At 41.8% G+C, this 8498-nt stretch overlaps 1 long non-coding RNA gene across 1 annotated transcript; it reads right to left on the bottom strand.

Annotated features, from left to right (window-relative positions):
* Window positions 1–6342: 6342 nt before the first annotated feature.
* On the bottom strand, window positions 6343–8067 carry LOC119087140. The gene is made up of 2 exons (XR_005090581.1): window positions 7876–8067; window positions 6343–6537 (listed from the first exon to the last, which is right to left on the bottom strand). It is a non-coding gene; the product is annotated as an uncharacterized LOC119087140 (long non-coding RNA).
* Between the last annotated feature and the right edge of the window lie 431 nt (window positions 8068–8498).

The following is an 8498-nucleotide window of genomic DNA, read 5'->3' on the forward strand; positions in this document are numbered from 1 at the left end:
TGTCCATATATATTTATGAAGCCAGAATGTCTAAATTTTGGTGAGTGGAACAAGTCAGTAATGACATGCTTGTCTCTGACAGTAGGTGTGTCAGATAAAGTTATAATTGCTGTGATGAAACACCATGACCAGAACGACTTTGGTGGGGGGAAAGGTTTACTTGGCTTACATGAATGACAGTCCTCTGAGGGAACCCAAAGCAAAAACTCACAACTGGATGGAAACCTGGAGGCAGAAACCAATGCAAAAGGCTGTGGATGAGTGCTGCTTGCTGGCTTGCTCCTTGTAGTTTGCTCAGCCTGCTTTCTTATGGAACCCAAGACCACCAGACCAGGGGTATCCTCAGTCACAGTGGCAGGGCCCTCCCCCATCAATCACTAGTTATAGAAATGTCCTACAGACTTCCCTGTATGCATGCTGATCTTATGGAGTCATTTTTTTTTCAATTGAGGTTCCTTCCTCTCAGATGAATTTAGATTGTGTCAAGTTGACACAAAACTCTGCAGAATACTAGGTCATAGAAAAGCTATGCTTATTACCTGTTAGTTCCACTTGCTGTTTGGGATTACATACAACCCTCAACACCACAGAGAGGCTACCATGAGATGAACAGTTATGGTTTATTGTAACATAGCACCAGAATGCTTGCTGGCTGCCAAGTGATGAGTGACCTATCTTGAAAGTTACTCTTCAAGTATTGAATGTATCAGGCAGCATCTTCACTCGGCCTTGAGAGGTTCTGATGGCCTACAGGTTCAAGGGTAACATAGATTTTAGCATAACATGGTGTTTGACTTCCAAATTAAACAAAAAGGAGTTAGGTAGAATAAGTATTTAAGAACTATAAGACAAATTGCTAAATGGTCTTATTAATTAAAAAAAACCCAGAGCCACATACTGGGTTTAAAACTGAGAGATCAAAAGAAGGACAAGCCATAGCCAACCTCGTCTTGCTGATTCCTCAGGCTCCAAAGAGATCTGCTTCCTGTATAACCAAACTTATATGCCTTTCTGTTCTGTCATCTCACTTCCTCTCTCCACTCAGCTACATCACTTCCTGTCTGTTTGTACAGACCTCCAGACCTCTATGGTTAGTGCTGGGATTAAAGGCATGTGCCACCATGCCTGCTTCTGTTCCCAGTGTGGCCTTGAACTCACAGAGATCCAGATGGATCTCTGCCTCCTGAATGCTAGAATTAAAGGCATGTGCTACCATATCCTGAATTCTACATTTACTGTAGTGGCTGTCTTTTTCCTTTGATCCTCAGATTAGCTTTATTGGCGCACACAGATAAAATATTACCACAAGAAATAGTACATTTTCTCTGGGTGATCATTTAATCTCCTCTTTATAATGTAAAAAAGATTGAAAAGGTTCTTTTGCTCATGTACTATTTGGTTAATGATACTTTCTGGAAGAAATAAATGTATGTTGTTAGGGGTCATATTTACTATTTATTAGACGGTCATTGTCCTAGTTAGGCTTACTACTGCTGTGATGAAACAGCATGACCAAAAGTAACTTGGGGAAGAAATCTTTCATTTCACTCACAGTTCCATTTAACAGTTCATCCCCAAAAGTGGCAAGAGCAAGAATTCAAGCAGAGCAGGAACCTGCAGTTAGGATCTGAAGCAGAGGCCATGGAGATGTTCTGCTCACTGGCCTGCTCAACCATGGCTTGCCTAGACTGATACCTTATAGAAACCAAGAGCACCAGCTTAGGGATGGTCCCACCCCCTATGGGATGGTCCCTCCCACAACAAACTCTAATTAAGAAAATGTTTTAGCAGGAGGGATGAGAGGGAATTTGAGTTTGATATGTTAAATGAGTAAAAAAAAAATAAGAAAAAAAGAAAATGTTTAATAGGCTTGTTTACAGTCAGATCTTATGGAGGAACTTTCACAATTGAGGGTCCCCATTCTCTGATGACCCTAGATTGGGTCAAGTTGGCATAAAATTAGCCAGTGCAGTTATGCACCATCTCTTACAAAGACAGCCTATGATGGCCAATAGTGATATATCAGCATCCAGTTTTAATTTCATTCACAGAATATTTTAAGTAAGTTGTAATCCCAAGAGTTAAATGTTCAAGTGGATTTGAAATGTACTAAATTGAATAATTCTTAAGTTTTTGACTTTCAAATGCATGTATTTCATCTTCTACTTGAACCAATTTAAGCTTTTAGTGATAGATTTCATTCTTTGACATAATGTATTCTAGTTATTCTACCTCTGGGTCCCCTCTTACTTCCTACCCCTTCTGCCAGACCTTCTTATTCCTTACAAATCTCTTTCCAGTTTCACTAGATTTTTGTTTTGCTTTTCCCCCCACAAAGTGTAGTTAGTGCCTTCTCTGTTTTCCAGGGTGTTAGATGCCTGATGTAGTAGTCTTTAAGAAATTACTAGAAATCTCATTTCTTTTTTCTTAATTAATGACCATTGAGAAGTTAGGAAATTAGCTATACTCCAACTTGTCCTCCATGATGCACTACTTGAGTACAATGCAATGGATGAAAGAGGCCTGGGCTGATTCCTTTAAAAATGTTAAACATTTTCAAACATATATATTTCATTTGTAGGAAACACACACACACACACACACACACACACACACACACACACACACACACACTTGTGATAGTTTGAATGAAAATGGCCCTAATAGTATCATAGGGAGTGGCACTACTTGACAAGATTAAGACATGTAGCCTTGCTGGAGTAGGTGTGGCCTTATTGAAGGAAATACTTCTCTGGGGGCAGGCTTTGACATTTCAAAATCCCTAGCCAGGTGTAGAGGCTTTTTGCTCTACCTGCTGCCTATGGATATGAATGTATTACTTTCAGATACTATGTCTCCCTAGGTGCCACCATGCTCCCCACCATCAGCATAATTGACTAAACCTATGAAACTGTAAGCAAGCCCCAATTAAATGGTTTCTTTTTATAAGAGTTGCCATGGTCATGGTATCTCTTCCTAGCAATAGAATACTAAGACTCTCTCTCTCTCTCTCTCTCTCTCTCTCTCTCTCTCTCTCTCTCTCTCTCTGTGTGTGTGTGTGTATGTTTTCCATTTATCACCTTGTACATTTTCTTTTCAACACAACCAAAGTAAAGAGACTTAAGGACTATTAATAATCTTTTGATAAATTTAAATATGTTTTAAGTTAGGTCATAGGCATTTTTATTTTTCCCATAAAGTATGTTAAAAATATGGACAAAAACTATGCAAAAAAAGGAGTTAAGTTATTTTCTCCATAAACAATGGAAAAAATTGTTTCTCAGTCTAGTTTCTCTTAGGTTAAATGACAGAAGTCTGCTTTCTCATAGTTCTGTGGGGTAAAAATTGGGAATCAAGATGCAGCCTCGTGTCGAGGGAAAGAGTTTAGGGGAGCGGGAGATCCCAGCTGGATCAAGAACAGAGAGGGAGAACAAGAAATAGGAGACCATGGTAAATGAAGACCACATGAGAATAGGAAGAAGCAAAGTGCTAGAGAGGCCCACAGAAATCCACAAAGATACCCCCACAAAAGACTGCTGACAATGGTCAAGAGACAGCCGGAAATGACCTACTCTGGTGATAGGATGGCCAAACACCCTAATTGTCGTGCTAGAAACCCCATCCAATGACTGAGGGAACTGGATGCAGAAATCCACAGCCAGGCCCTGGGTGGAGATCCTGGAGTCCAGTTGGCGAGAAAGAAGAGGGTTTATATGAGCGAGAATTGTTAAAACCAAGGTTGGATAAAGCACAGGGACAAATAGCCAAACGAATGGAAACACATGAACTATAAACCAATGGCTGAGGGGCCCCCAACTGGATCAGGCCCTTTGAATAGGTGAGACAGTTGATTGGCTGTTTGGGAGGCATCCAGGCAGTGGGACCAGGTCCTGTGCTCAGTGCATGAGTTGGCTGTTTGAAACCTGGGGCTTATGCAGGGATGCTTGGCTCAGTCTGGGAGGAGGGGACTGAAACTGCCTGGACTGATTCTATCAGGTTGATCTCAATCCTCGGGGAGTCTTTGCCCTGGAGGAGATGGGAATAGGGGGTGGGATGGTGGGAAGGAGAGGGGGGGGGGAGGAGGGAGAACAAGGGAATCTGTGGCTGATATGTAGAACTAAATTATATTGAAAAATAAAATAAAATAAATTTTTTTTTTTTTTTAAAAAAGATGCAGCCTCGCTTGGCTCTTGCTGAAAGCATTCCTTTCCAGGCCTCCTTCATTGATTGTCCATGGTGTCCTTTACCTTTGTCCTCACAGAGTCCTTCTTTGTGATGCATCTCCTTCTAAATTATCTCACACAATGCCATTCTAATGGATTAAATCCTACAGTGATGATTTCATTTTGACTAAATTATAAACATAAATCTCTACTTACAAATAAAGTCCCATTTCGTCAGTAATAGGAGTAAGATTTTAACGTAAAACTGTCATTGATGGGGCAAATTTCATCTTATAATACATAGTAAGTGAAATTTGTGCATATATGGTTTGCACAAAGAGAGTACTTTGAATTTATCAAAATTTGCCCTAAAAGATACATAGCTAAAATTTGAAATTTAGAGGTAACTTTAAAAATGTGTAATGGGAGATTTTTCTATTAGTTTGTCTTTTAATATTACACTTTTTCTTTTATATATAATTTTTTATCAAATCTACCTCTTACTCCCCTGTCCAACTCTTCTTGGGTCCTTGTCTTCATCCATCTCTGATTTCAGGTCTAATTCTTATTGTTTTTTTTATTATTATTCTGCAGTTTAATGTCAAATAGCTTTCACTCCTGCTGCATAGCATTATCAGCAGTGAAGGAGTGTATAAGTTTTAGGGCTGAATACATTCTCCATATTATCTCTATTCTAGCATTCTCATAGTGTTCTCACATATGCTAAGGCAGAAAGTAGTTCAGAGCTTCCTAGCCCTCATGCCTTTCAGGCCAAGTTTCCCACACTGCCTTGATACCAGCTCTCCCAAATTTATACACTCAGAGCTGGCTCACTGGTACCTATACCACCAAGTCCAGTTCTACAGTGCTGCCCAGTGAGGAGTGGGGCTTGATCTCCTGAGTGCTGCATCTGGGAAGGGGTGGGGACAGTTTTGTACTCTAAAGACCTGTTCTCACATCAGCCATCGGTGGCATCTGTTCCAAGTCTAAGTCACAATAGGGCATACAGGGGTTGGGGCTAGCTCTCCAAACTCATGCCATCAGGGCCAGCTCTCCCACATGGCCCAGGCAAGGGGCGAGGCCAGCTCTCCTGAGTACTGCAGCTGCATAGGGTCAAACCAGATCTCGTGTATCCAGTGAAGGGTGGAGTCAGATAAGCATGGTACCAGGACATCAACATGGCTTCAGGTGGCAGCAGAGACTATGGACTGGTGTATGTCCACGCAGCTTTTGGTGGTATCACATGCCATGGACATCTACACAGACTCTGGCTAAAGTAGGACCATGGACCCATGGTTCTCAGTTGCACCCCAGGCCCAGACATCCTCATGGGAGACTTGACAACAGTCATCCAAATGATCCCTGATGGCAGCCCAGGCCTCAGTTATCAACATAGACCCCAGCAATGTAGGGCCACAGACCCAAACATGGCGCTCGGTAGCAGCTTTTCCTGGATGTAAACATGGCTTCAGGTGGCAGCACAGACCATGGAGTACTGTATGATCTTTGGTGGTAACTCAGGCCATGGAATCAACACAGACTCAAGCTGCAGTAAGTCCTTGGACCCAGACATGGACCTTAGCAGCAGCCTGGACCAGGACATCACCATGACCACAGGAGGCAGCACTGGACACTCAGATTAATTTGGCCCCTGTTGACTGTAGGGCCCCCAGATATCTGAATGGCATCAAGCAACAGTCCAGACCACAGATATCTGAGTGGTTCTCTGTGGCAACATGGGCCATGGACATCCACACAGACCCCAGCTGTGACAGGGCCATGGACCCGGACATGGCCTTTGTTGACAGTCCTGGCCCAGACATCCCCATGGCCTCAGGTGGCAGCACAGGCCACTCAATCAGTGTGGTCCCAGCTAACAGTAGGGCCCCAGGACATCAACATGGCTTCAAGAGGCAGTAAAGGCTCCTCATATCGGTCTGTTCCTCACAGCCTTTGAACCTCCACCTCTATCCACAGCACATGAACTGCTGTACTTCTCTTTCTCTCCCATTCTACCACATACTCTGTCTTTCCCATGTCTCCATCACACATTTGTTCATTGTAGTGGCATCTGCTGCCCCAATCTGTGGGACAAGGGCAGGCACTTGTGTGTCATCTCCACATTTCTTACTGTGAATAATTATAGGTGTTTTATGTATAATAATTTAGTAAAATGGTATAAAATACAATCCATATTTGCATCAGCATTTATTGAAAAATTTGCTAATAGCTAGGAATATTCCTGGGACAGCACATTCTGAGTGACTTTTTTCCTTAACCTGCTATTCAACCAGAGGCAATTCTCAGAGTTCCTTAAAACGGTGTCACTTTGATGATGGCACCTTCCTCATTTGTATGCCTTGAACCTTTCCACCTAGAACACACACAACAAATACCATCAACATGTAAACGAACCTGAAAGGACACAGAGAATAAAGTTATATCCTGAATTCATAAGAACAATCTCATCCTTCACCCATCATCTTTTGAAAAGTCTAAGATTCCTACCAAAGGATTTAAGTAAATCTGGGGAAATAAAACCAACTCCTCCCTAGTAATCTCTAAGAGTCAGCTTTGAGCCGGGCGGTGGTGGCGCACGCCTTTAATACCAGCACTCGGGAGGCAGAGGCAGGTGGATCTCTGTGAGTTCGAGGCCAGCCTGGTCTCCAAAGCCAGGTCCAGGAAAGGCACAAAGCTACACAGAGAAACCCTGTCTCGAAAAACCAAAAAAAAAAAAAAAAAAAAAGAAAGAGTCAGCTTTGATACTTACTACCTTGGTGGTCATAACATTTTCCAAGGTGGTTTGAAGGAAAAATAGCACAGGAAATACACCCACATTTAAAAATCCTGCTCATTCTTTTTGTTTAATCTCATTATTGACCTTGTCATTCTTTCTGTTGTGAACTTTTCATACTTAATGAAACCAAGATGATCTGAATCTCACAGCAAAAACTCACTGTCACCTCTGTCTGGTTCTATTTCCTCTAAGTTACTGAGTGATCATGGCAGACCCCTAAGCCTCCAGAAACTGTCAGTTTCAAACAACTTGACAGCACTCACTGGGCTGACAGATGATTCTGATTCTTAAGGATGAAATGCCATTTGTATTTGTGCATACTTGTGAAATATAGGCAAGAACATCTGTTTCATGGTTGAATGGGTAAGTTCAGTGCATTGAGTATTTTCTGCAAAAGAAGCAGGTCCTGAGTCCAAATCCTAGGAACTTGTGTAAAAAGCTGGGCAAGGACACAAATGCTTCTAATTGCAGTATTGTGGTACCCTTTGGGCTCCATCCCAGCTCCTGGTTCATTGATGGAATCCTCAGAATGGGAAAAGAATGAGTTTAACATCTAATGCCCTTCTCTGACCTTTGCATACATATATACATTACACATGCAACACTTTAACACATATGCTTTATGTGTTTTACATAAAGGCATAGTGGGCAGAAGACATCAATTTGCCTATTTATCAATAAATCTAGTACACCTAGTAGAGCTGGTCTTTGTGTCTAGAGAAATCCAACCCCATTTATATCTACCTTATGCTGCAATACAGGATAGACTCTTATACCAAACTCAAGGACCACGTGGGAAAAAGCCCAAATGCCTGATTCCTTGGAAGAGAGATGGTTTGAATGCTATTTTGCTTTTTACATCATAGACCATTGACATACAAGTCCCCTCAAGTGGGAGGTAGAGTTGTTACTCACTCATTTTCCACATCTTGGATGGAGTCAGGCAGAGGCTTATTCTTGGTCTCAGGAAGGAGAAGAGGAACAAAGCCAGCAAGGATGGAGATGACTCCATAGATGATCCAGGGTAAAGAGGCAGAGTATATCGTGAGGGTCATTAAAACGGGAGCCAGGGCTGCCCCCACATTACCAGCAGTACCAGTGACTCCTAAAGCCCTTGCCCTTGAAAAATAAAACAGAATTGAGAAAAAAATGTAGTAAACTGGAACTTAATGTATTTGTGATTACATTAACCATGATTCAATGTGCAGAATAATTTAAGATTTTTGTTACTTGTTTTGGAAATTTCTGTTTTATTTGATAGTAATTTTGTCAAGGTCAAAGTATAAAGTCATTTATAACGTGCTCAGAAAGATAAATACCACATGTCTTCTCTTACATGCAGATCTTACATTTTAGCTTTTATGGAAGAGTGTGTGTGTGTGTGTGTATGTGTGTGTGTGTGTGTGTGTGTGAGAGGGAGAGAGAGAGAGAAAGAGAGAGAGAGAGAGAGAGAGAGAGAGAGAGAGAGAGAGAGAGAGAGAGAGAGATAGATATGGGTATAGGGTGTGAAACTAGGAATGTCAACAGGAAGGAAGCAG

This window comes from Peromyscus leucopus, unplaced genomic scaffold, assembly GCF_004664715.2.
Source record: "Peromyscus leucopus breed LL Stock unplaced genomic scaffold, UCI_PerLeu_2.1 scaffold_1400, whole genome shotgun sequence".
NCBI lineage: Eukaryota > Metazoa > Chordata > Mammalia > Rodentia > Cricetidae > Peromyscus > Peromyscus leucopus.